Raw genomic sequence first — 12,607 nt, forward strand, 5'->3', positions numbered from 1 at the left:
GTTAGGTTAACTCTTGAACTGCCGCACGAGCCGAGCGAGCGAAGCGAGCGTGCCGCGGCAGCGGCCGGCGAGTGCCAGAAGCGACTTTAGGGCGATTCCCACTCAAACAAAAAAAATATCTACGTAGGTTAAAAAAACTATTAAACTTTTATTTTTAATATGCAAATAGGTAGCGAGGAGTGAAGCGACGATCGCGTTAGGTTAACTCTTGAACTGCCGGAAGCGACTTTAGGGCGATTCCCACTCAAATAAAAAAAACTACGTAGGTTTACACAACTTGTTTGTATTTTATTTATGTATCGTAATTTTTTTGTTATTATCGTCTAATGCTTAGTTACAATGATTTTACACCAATTCCATACATTTTGAGGTTAGAATAGGAAAATTGATTTTTCTCCAAAACTATTGGTTTCCTAACTTTCCCCGTTTGGGGGGATGGTCCCCCCCTCCTCCTCCCCCCTCCCCTCCCACAAAAAACCTATAATTCGTGCGGCTGTCAACTAAAGAAACCCCAAGTGCTAAACCAATTAACTATGCACATTAACATAATTAAAAAAACGAAGATATTATATTCAAATTCAGTTAATATTTTATAATTTCCGAAATGACAAGAAAAACAATACGACGTATTCAATTAAGGCCATCGGAGACAATCATCATGAATTTCACCTGTTATTACCATAATAATACTTTCTTTGTTTTGATGACCCTTAGTTCGCTGTTCGGTTCGTATTCGTTACAAATGTACTTAACTGTTTCTACCGGAAATAAGCTGAATTCCATTAAAAATATTACATTTTGGAATGAGGTACCTGTGTACCAAAATCAGCTTTTCAATAAGCATGGCAAATAAATTACATGAATATAATTTTAAAATATATTACATTGAAACGTAGAATCGTAAGGACGTAATTGTAATGGGAAATGAGAAGAATATCTATTTTTATTGATATTAGTAGTATGTATATTGAACAGAATTTATTATTGTTTAATTACTTCTTTTTGCACAACGAATCATTATAAGTAAATATATTATCTAATCATTGGGCCCCGGAAAATATTATAATTTCTCTTACCCAGTCTCTTGAATGTGAACTAGTAAATCTGTGGTAATTTCTCTTTATATCGAATTCATATTCTATTAGTTGCACAATGTTTGTAAATCATATGTAATGACTTTCCCACCTATTTTATAAGTTACAAGAATGTTTATTCAGAAAATTTGATGTCAAGTGTTAAATTATACTTACAAAGTGTTAAATTATAGATATTATCTATAACCCAAAGATTGAATTTAATAGTATTGTGTAGTACTTAGAGTGTAATATAGTCGAAGAACATATCTATTTCAAATGTTGTAACAAATAATAATTGAGTGAAGTGATAAGTGCAATTAACTGTAGGTACATGCTTCTTTTTCCATCCTTAAAAATTGTAGGTATACCAAATATTAATACGTATACTTTGTTCTCATCCATATCAGGCAAAATAATCTAGATGCCTATATAAAGACGTAGTGGAACTTCTTGCAATGTAGAGCGATCGCACCAGCCATCGTTACTTAGATACTGTACATAAAAAAAACATCCGGTTATCAAAAAATTGTCTAGTAAAGCAGATTAGTCGATATTTGCATTAGTAGTTGGAACAGCATCGATGAGACCCGTAAGAATGTTAAGGTTGAATTTCGACTACCAGGCCAATTGCATAAAAATTGTTTTTGACTACAGAAAGACATCGTTAAATATTGAAGATAAAGATAATATTATATTGGCCGTCAATATAATATTTACCTATATGTAAAATCTATTCCATTAATTTCGCGTTGGTTCATCTCGCTTCAAATAGGGTAAACTTGCATAATTCGTACCTGCGCTTAAATCGTACCTCGTCTATATCTCGGCTTGGGTAATAGTTACCAGCGCCTCTGGTGGCATAAAATGTCAATAATAGTCGGCCATATTGCCATGTGACAAATAAATACCTGTTACGTTGCTCCCGACTAAAATATTTATCAAGTAAGTTTTTTCTTACTTTTTGAGTAATTTTTTCGCACACTTCACAAGAACTGTCTTCCAAGTATACCGTTCATAAGTTGTTTAACTGTTTATTGTATATTTATGCGTATATTTGTGAATATATTTCACATAGTAAAGCCGGCTTGTTCGTTGACAGTTTTTTTTGCGGCAAATTTGAAATTCTTTTGATACTTGTGCCTATTTCGTACTCGCAGCAACTTCTTAAAACGTACCTGTACGAACGAACGAAAACACCTTAAAAAGGAAACAAGAAAAAGAAACAAGAACAAGATGAAAATGACAGTTGGTATTGCAAAATATGTCAAGAAGACGTTAAAGAAAACATGATTAAATGCGGTAATTGTGAAGTATGGGTACCTACCCATACTTCACAATTACCTACATGAGCTATGTGCAGGGACAACTAAAAAAACAAAATGTTATTACTGCAATGACTGTCAGGATTTGGCAAAGACCATCCGCTGTATTAATAAGAATTAATCTAGGTACATTAAAATTAAGAAAAAAAGGAGAAGATTATTAAGATTGTGATTTTTAAGACTGTAAACCAATGATAGGATCTCAAAGTACGATTTAAGAATATACTAGTACGATTTAAGATGAATGGTCTTAAATCGTACTTTTTTTAAGTTTTTGAAAATTGTTTATTTCTCAGAAGTTTATAAGATATATGTTATTTTTTGTTGAAATACTAATAGAACATTAGTGAAATTATAATTACTTAATATAAATAACTGTGTATCATTGTTCATTTCCAAAATTTTTGAGGTTCTCCTTAAGTGGTACGAATTAGGCAAGTTTCCCCTACCTACTAACAGATTTATTTAAGAAATATTTATTATTTATTTTTTAACATTTAATTTTAAAGATTAATTAGTCGCAAATGGGTTAATGTAAATAGCAAATTTGTTAATGCGAAATTGATTATTGAACATTAAGCATGTTTACATTTCTGTTACATAATAATCTCTATTTCGTAATTTTCAATGTTTGTCAGTGTATTTGAACAACTGTGGGTAATTATCGTAACTTAGATATAGCACGTGCCACATGAAAAAGTAAAATACATTAAAATAATACTATCAGTTACATATTTTTTATCTCCACGTACAGATAGTGATATGAATGAATTTAAAAATGTTTCATAACAGGACACTCTTTAATTACTTAACTTTAGGGGGTTCAAATTTGAATTTAATTTTAAAGTAATAATGCCATTTGCTGCGTTTTAAAGTTGGAATTGCGTTTTATGGACGTATGTACCATAGTATAAAGAACACTATATACGGAGTTAGGTTGCCGTCTTCGCCAGCTAAATCCTAAAAAAATAAACAGATTTTTTTGTGGGAAAATCTTGCATAGATCCCTGGGGGAATAAACCGTAGGTTATGGCGGATTTCTACTGAGCCCATAATAATATTTACCTAATAATTTTTTATTTCTTCGTAACTTGGTTTATGTTTGATATCACATTTTTTTCGACAGTTGCAAATTAAAATTGTTGTTAGCAAATTGTAAATAAATGTACGCACCTAATTGTCGCAAGCTTTGACGATGTTTTGTTATTTAATAACTCAGGCCCCGGAACCACAGACACAATAGAAAATCTTTTGTGTCTGAGACCGATCGGGCCGCTTGGGGCTCAATGGGTTAAAGGATAGTTATTTTATAAAAATTTGTAAAAAACTATCCTTATAAACTTATATAATCTAATCTTGGCAAAAATTAAAATTAGAGTTTATTTTTATTTATTTCTTATTAACAAATAATTTACCATCCTTATAAAATAAAGTATTTATTATCTGCACATATAGAAGTTCTATTAAGTTGAATGAAACGTCTTTAGCATTGTTTTCTTAAATTAATCCTACTTATATTATGAATGCGAAAGTTTGTATGTATGTATTTATCATAGACAATATCCAAAGCAAAAACTTGCATAGGATATTGTCTATGATAAATAAATTAGTTTGGTATATAACAGATACATACATATACATATTTTAGAGGAAAAACAACATTATTACTATATTAGAACTTAGAAGGTAAGTAAAATTGTTAAAGTGAAACTTTTATTACATCGTCTCAAACTTTTTGGTCTGTGTAGCGCATGTCGCGTGACGCACGATACGTACGATAATTATCGAACAAATACGATAATTTTTAGTTAAATGTCTACTTATAGTGTGAAAAAAAGTTTCACTTTTACCGTGGTTTCATAAAACCACACAACATTTTTATTACATTGTATAAAATAAATATAAATTCAAATCAACTATCTGCGTGTAGTAAACATAATACCATCCGCATCTTATATCAAAAACCAAGTAGGTACCTACCAGTAGCGAAAGATATTTTCGTGCGTCACACTTCAGTGGTTATATTTATAGAATAAGAGCAATTAAATACAATTTTATACTTTATATTATTTGTATTAACGGAACAGAGTATATTTTAATTTAAGACAAACAATATTTACTTGGTCTAAAGCATATAATATACTCACTTGTTAAGTTAAAACGAACATCTTCTTCTTAAACGAACATCTCAGATTGCATTGATGTCTTTAAAAAGTATTGTGAAAAAAATTCAAAATAGCTCTATAGAATACTAGCTTTCCACCCGCGCAGTCAAAGAAAGCCCGCATAATTCCCGTTCCCGTGGGATTTCCGGGACGTATCCTATGTCCCGAGGTAAAAAGTAGCCTATGTCCTTTCTCGGGTATCAAAATATCTCTATACCAAATTTCATGCAAATTGGTTCAGTATTTAAGGCGTGATTGAGTAACAGACAGACAGACACAGTTAGAATTACGCTAGGTTTTTTATTTCTGATATTACCGGACGCTAATTTAAATACATATAAATGCAGATACGTTTTTTTATGAAGTTATAATGGCTTTGTTTATAAATTAATTAAACGAAAATATATTAGTCTGATGCTAATGAGCATAATATAACGACTAACAAAAACTTTATTAGCGTCATACTCGTCATTAGGTATTGGTTCACCTTTATTGTTTCAAAGGGGTGTATTTTTATGTTATAACTACCTGTGATTTATAGTGGCAGTTAAGGAAAGTACAGGAATTCTTAAAAAAATTAACTTTCCCAGAGGAATTTCAATAAATCGACTCCATGGCTAATTTTCCACAATGCGAGAAAGCACATTCATACTCTTACCTTTTATGAACGGTTGCGTTATTATTTTATGGGCTACCTACATTTCCCACTTTACATTATAACACATTCCCAATACTACGTTAGTGTTTTTTACATAATATAGGTATTATACTTATGCCAATACTATGTATTTTTTATTTATATAGAAGAAGAAAATGGCCTGCACAAAAAAGAAAATTTACACATAAACTAGTGTATTGCAAATGGAAATGCCATTTTGCATACCTACTTTTTCAAGTGGGCATTTGGTCACTTGTCTGATGTAAAATAGACTGCGATGTATTTTCATAACTTTTAGCCTTTTATCTTTATAGAGAAAGCTTAAAACTTGCAAGTATTCAATAATAAACATTGAAACACTATTTATGCAGAAGGAAGGCGAGTGAGTTAACTATCTTCAATGTTTTTAAACACATTAGAATAAGATCATTTCTTGGCACAAGGACAATGATTTAATATTCATACATATTATTGTCGGCACGTGTACATATTTTGCAACTTTAAAAATGAAGAAAAAACATCTACAAAAAGGTGCAGTAGCCAGTAACTAATATGTTTCAAAAGTTTTACTATAACTATAGCAGTATAGCTTACAGATTTAAATCATAATATTGTATTTTTACTTCGATACCCTTATAATCCATTTCCAATCCTCCATTTGTAATTTTTATTTCATTCCTAGATGTTACATATTTCCTATTCTATGAACTTTGAACACTAAGGCCATCCACTTACGTGTGATAATTTTCTTTTATTTATATATATTTTATTTTTTATCGAGTTTTCTTATTTAGCAACTTCTTTCCATAAATGTTTATTCTAATTATATTATGTAGTCAGTGATAAATATCCTCTTATAGTATATTATAATATACCTACTCGATCAAGTTTGTCAAAGTTACGAGCTGCCTTCCGCGATTAAAAAATTTATTTCTTTTTCAAAGAAAAAGAAATAGCTTTTTCTATATGTACATTGTAGATTGTACATCGAATATTACTTATTTGAAATCAAAAAATAGTTTGTGAATTATCACTTATAAATTATCTATTAATTTCGTAAAGATTAAGGTAATTTCAAAGTCAAAATTTTACTTAAATAGTTAGGAAAAACTTTCTATGTGTAAATATCAAAGAAATCAGGTACTGTATAATAATGTTTACATGGTGTGAAATATTAAACAGACCTGTAAATATAAAAGTCAATGTTTTCCATAATGTCCTCGGAATACCGGTTACAACGTGATATGATTATTATTACCTAGATAGATTTATTCTTTCATAAGATCGTTCTTTTGAAGATGATAATAGATGATAAAAATTTATGGACATGAAAGGCTTATGGATACGGATTCGTTTTAATTAATTAAGCTCGTTAAATTGTAGTTTGTTACTTCTACAAGTTTACAAATATTTTTATGTCTCTCTCCATAATACACGGGTATCGCCGTAAGGATGATACCCGGTCCTTTGGAAGGCTTACGTGGGGACACAGGTCCAACACGCAGAGGCCCTTTAGAGAATTTAATGTGTTGTGGGACACCAGCCGCAGCCTGCCCATGGCTGCACTATAGAGATACAGCTCTGGGCAGTCCGCGGCCAATGTAGGACTATTGCAGAAAAATGGAAATGAATAAAACTGGGTTATGGAAGGGGGTGTTAGATGGACTGGTATATTGGGTCTATGGGGGCTATGGACGTCTGCCTTTTCAATATTAAAAATTGAAAATTATGGCAGACGGTGACTCGCCAGTTCGGTCGATGGGCTCCCAAAAAGGTTACCGATAATGGCAACAAGGGGGCAACATCAGCTGAACGGCTGGGGGTGTAGAGAGGTGCGGCACCGGTTTTACCATCGCGAGCCCGCGGGCCCGGAGCGGGTTTCCCCGCTATTACGCCATTAGACACTTCCACCCTCGAGCATATAGCTCTAGCGGCTCCACTCTGGACGGCCAACAAAGGCAAGCCAGAGGTGGGGGATCCTGAACCTCGTCATTGTTCACTCCGAACTGCCACCGGGACAGCCCAGAGGTGAGGACAGGGACCTCCCCCGGGAGCGCTCGGTTCCCGCGGGGTCGCTACTTCCCAACACCTCGCCACAAGGTGCCCTGCGGGGTGACTGACTGCACGGTTGGGATATCTATTGTAGATATGCCAACCGGGGGCGATGGGGTCGTCACATCCCTACGCCTATATTATTATTATTATAAAGTAAATAATAAGTTAAATAGCAGAAGCTGATCCCTTTATCCTCATAAGGTACACATTATGTCCGTGAGAAGTATAAAAACAGGTCTGTAAATATAAAAGCCGCTGTTTTCCATACTGAAATATAAAATATAATACCGGGGATTTTCTATTGTAAATACCACTTCGGATGTTATCGATATAAGCATCCATATTATTGATGAGATGACGTTTAATAATAAATTTATTCTGTATTATTATTTCTTTAATTTATTACTGATTTTTATAATATCGTAAATACCTTTGAAATTATCTTTTTTTTGGGTGAATTTTAAAACGAAAGCATAAGTCAAATGCTTCAATTTTAATTTTAATTATTATGTTGAAAATGATAGCCCTCCAGTTTAACCTTTGTAAGCAAACTGAAACACCCTATACAAGCGGACTATAGTAAAGTAAGTTTTTGGGTATCATTTAAGCTATCACCAATTTAATTAGTTTTGTGTTTCTTAAATAATAGGGTTTGTCCTCAAAATAGTAGATCTGTCACCAAAATGTAGTCACCAAACAATGCAAAATCAGTTCCACAATAAATCACCTAAAATCCTGAGATATAAGGTCTAGTACCATATAAATGTTTTTGTATGTATTATAATAGGTGTGTCCTAATAAGTATTTAAGCAAAATAATTTAAAGAGATCACCAATAAATCATATTATGTTACTAAAAGTTAAAATAATCAATATTTATTCTTAAAAATAATAACCACTGAATAATCAGCTCTGGTTTAATAGCTGACAAATGGTTAGCATAATTGTATATAAAACACTTAATTAAAGTTAAAATAATCAATATTTATTGTTAAAAAACAATAATCACTGAATAATCAGCGCTGGTTTGGATTTCGAAGGGCGCCCCCTTTTTCTTTTCTGGCCGATAAGCACATTTTTTGCTTCTGGTGGGGGGTTGGCCAGCTTTAAGCGTATGGCTAATCCGTTAATATGTTTGCACGTGTCAATTTTTAAAGCGCGCCAATTTGTCTCCGCCTCTTTGATCAATTTTTTCATTAAAATTATAAATTGATGTATTAAATTGATAACGAATACTATTAATTTATTATCTGAACGAAATAAAATGTTACTACTGTATAGGTGACAAAATATCAAATAAAAAGGAATCGCAGTTAGGGATCGATAATCGATTTATTTGATGACAGATCTACCATTCTGAGCACAGAGCTATTATTTAAGTAACAAAACTGTTATTATAAGAACGAAGTTTATATTCATGTAATGCAATATAATTTTATTGGTTATCGATCTCTTATTTTACACATATATTAACATTAATTTGATAATTCATACCTGGGAACAATTTTTGTTTATCTGAGAACGAAAATATTTCGTGGTGATAGATCTATTTATTAGGTGATACAACTTGATGACAAAAATAAATTTTCGTGATAGAAAATATAGTTCCCTAAGTTTTTTCCCATTAGTACTTATAGTTCGACGTTCGTGATTTATCCGTATCAAAGTCTAATATTATAGTGCAAATAATTTCAACGCATAAAATTCGTTAAGTTTTTTTTGAAAATTACCATTTGCAAGCACAAATCTGCTAATATTATAATTTACAAAATAAACATAAAATTACAATCAGATTTACATGTCATTATGTATAAATAAATCACTTTTTTATTTTGGGTGGCACATTAGTTCGATTATAATATTATCTAATTAACTAATAACATTACAATATATGTATCTTTAACTTACACATACGTATGATATTTTTTTTTAAGAAAAGTCGATCTGGGCTGGCATCGAACATATTTGTAAGTCCCAGTACTCAAGTATAGAATAGAATAAACGATCATGAGGCTGGTTTCGAACATATACCTATGTAGGTATGTCGCAGTAAGCTTTTGTCGAGAAGTGCATGTATATTTAATAGTAGTATATAGAAGCTATATTATTATAAATCCAGCCGAATAAGACGAGGGCTCTTGGTTGGGCAGTAAGTGCCATGTAAATGTGTGGTGTTGAAATCCAATGTATATAAGATAACCATAATACATTACAGAATCACTTAGTATGTACGAATGGTACTCAGGAGGTATTGAAGTAGCTTTTAGATACGCGTGCGTTTAGTTTGTTCTTTTCGCTTAAATATATGTATTGAACTTTTAATTTTCTTTTAATTACTTTGAGTAAAACCTGACTATGCTATTAATCTTGTCATAATCTAGTTCTGCATTACTTTCATACTGAAAATATCATTCAATGCTCTCTTAACTTTATATTTCTTTTTAAAACTAATATAAAAATTTAAGCTCATTGCTCTATTCCAAATTAGGTAGGTATTTCCTAATGCATTTTTATTTATTTATTTTATAATGAAAATTTAATATAGATTATATTTTTTTACTGAAGCATCCACTTAGCATGCATTTTAAATACTGGCAATGAAAAGACATATTTTTTATTATTATATAATTTTTGTTGTTATTTTTACGCTTGATTGACTGCATTCCATCTCGAGAAACAAATACACAATCTGGTAAAACACATTCATTAAAATCCGAGATCTACAATACTTTCATACAAGTATTATGTATAAAAAATATTCTTAAATTAAACAATTTTGTTGGTCACTATCACTTCCCTGTTTCGACGGGGTTTTACGTATTCATTTCATTTATACAAGGATTTGGGCGTTTATAATTTCTAGAGTAAAAACTACGTTTTCTTGTGATTTTTACGTCAGGTTTAAAAACATCAAAATAGGACCTATTATTTATTATTTTATTTTCTAAATCGCAAAGTACAAACATGAATAATTATAACATACATAAATCAAACTGAGTACACAAATTATATCGATATGCGCCATTCGTTTCGCCTTTTGGATAACATTTCTTTTAAAACTCTTCTTTTAAACCGACAGTTCCAAACAAAACCACACAGGGTTTATCGATTTGGAGAGTTTTTTGTTTATTTTTTGTGAGTACATTGCTACAGAGCGGCAACTTAAACGTTTGCATCATGGAAAAGTACAAGATGATCCGTACCAATAAATATGAATGAATGTTCAAAAATGATTTGGAAAAGATTATCGGGATTTGGATATTTAATCTTTATCTTTTACTAATCTTGGTTATGTCCTAGTTTTAGCGCTCGTTAATAAGTGTCTGAAATGTTAATAATTATAGATACAGTACAGTAATTATTATGGAAACAATGGTCATTATATTTTAGTCAAGTTTACATAAGTATATTTGTTCCTGAAATCAAATGCATATTAACTTTGGTGAAATAGGTTGATATTTGATTGAAATTATACATTAGATTTGGAATGGATAGTAGTTACTGATTTTTACTTGGCTGAATTCGAGAATCGTTTATATAATACTGAAATTCTGCCAGCGACTTCGCCCGCATTTTCAAAGAAAAACCCGCGTAGTTCCCGTTCCTTAGGACTTTACGGGATAAAAAGCATATTATGTCTTATTATGGATCTTCACCTTCATACCAAATTTCATTGTAATCGGTTCAGTAGTTTTTGCGTGAAAGAGTAACAAACGTCCATCCATCTTCACAAACTTTCGCATAATATTAGCCGAATGAAAATCTACAATGCAAATAGAGTCGTTAATAAAATTAAGTATGCTTATAAAATTTATTGCTTTCTATTTACACTAACTTTAAGGGAAGGCTACACTAACTTTATTGTTATTTGCGTTTACATGCAATGGATTATATGATATATCAAATATAATCCATTTACCTGAGTCGAATACTTACCTACGTTACGCACTCATTTATTAACTACCAAACATATTATGGATCTCTTATTAATTATTTGCCACTAAAAATTTTTCAAAAACAATTTTAATTTTTTACAATCACAAAAAAAAGAAAAACATTTTGATCCGCGTATTAATAATGAGTAGTTACCTACCGAAAAAATCGTTTGTTTAAAAAGAGTGATGAGAATAAAAGAGGGGATATAATCTCGCTTTTACGGAAAACGAAAATTCAAAATTGTATTTTTTCATTTTTTAAACTCATATTAAAAATAAGAAACATTTGTGTTTTTGTAAGTAACTATATTTATAATGTTTTTACACAAAAAATTCTGCACTGATTTCATAAATTCTTTTACATGGAGTCAGGCACATTTTTCCAGAAGACATTTCACGCGAAGCGGCTCAAAGAAAAGGTCAGGTTTCCGACTTCAGTTATATTTCAGAAAATATTACATATATACATATATATTTTACTTACCAGCCAGCACATATCTACGACGCATATGCCAAATATTTCTGCATTTGAAAGCCTAGTTTTCAAACCTCTGAAGTTTTCAGAAAATGTGATGTATGCACATTATCAGTTCAAAATAATGATTTTTAAATAAATAAGTGTAGGAGGAAAATTGTAACATTAAGTTTTGAGAGTTCGCAGTTTAGACGTGTAAGCGTTTGTCTTTATCCATATTACTGGGGAAGTATTACGGAAGTCTGCATAATATTATTCTAAAATACGTGGTTGGCTCTAATAATATTCTAATATACTTGTTCATTGACACTTTTTATTCTTATTAAAATACTTAGAACGAAACAAGTTTACTTTAGATGATGATCCGGAATATATTATCATCCTTAGACTATATGAAACAGGTAAATAACAAGTTTTTGCCGTGTTTTAGACTCGGATTCCTCGGGTGAAGAATAAAATGTATATAACAATATATGTATATAATAAATAAATCCCACGCAGTGTCGAATATCCTTGAGTTCCAGTGTAGTGTGACCCTTTCTTTTTGAAACGAAAAAAAAAAACTTTAAGAAATATCTAATAAAATAGAACAAGACGAGAAACTAGAGCTTAACCTAATACTAAGTATATGTTAAATTAATAAATACGTATAAAAATTTAAATATGTATTTAGCAAAACTTCCTATCCTCAAAACTCATTCAAATATGAAGTAAAAAGTACCTACTTAGAAAAAATATTTACAAATTATTTATTTTTATACGCTAAAGAGTCACTTCCTGAGTTTTTATATATTTTTGTGCATTAAAATTATTTTTATTTTTATTTTTTTTTAATTCTTATGAAGTCTAAAAAAATAACGATTCTAAAACCAGCATTAGTAGTGGCCTATTAAAACTTTATCAAAGTTTGCAAATTTTGAAG

Source organism: Colias croceus, chromosome 6 (genome assembly GCF_905220415.1).
Source record: "Colias croceus chromosome 6, ilColCroc2.1".
Lineage (NCBI taxonomy): Eukaryota > Metazoa > Arthropoda > Insecta > Lepidoptera > Pieridae > Colias > Colias croceus.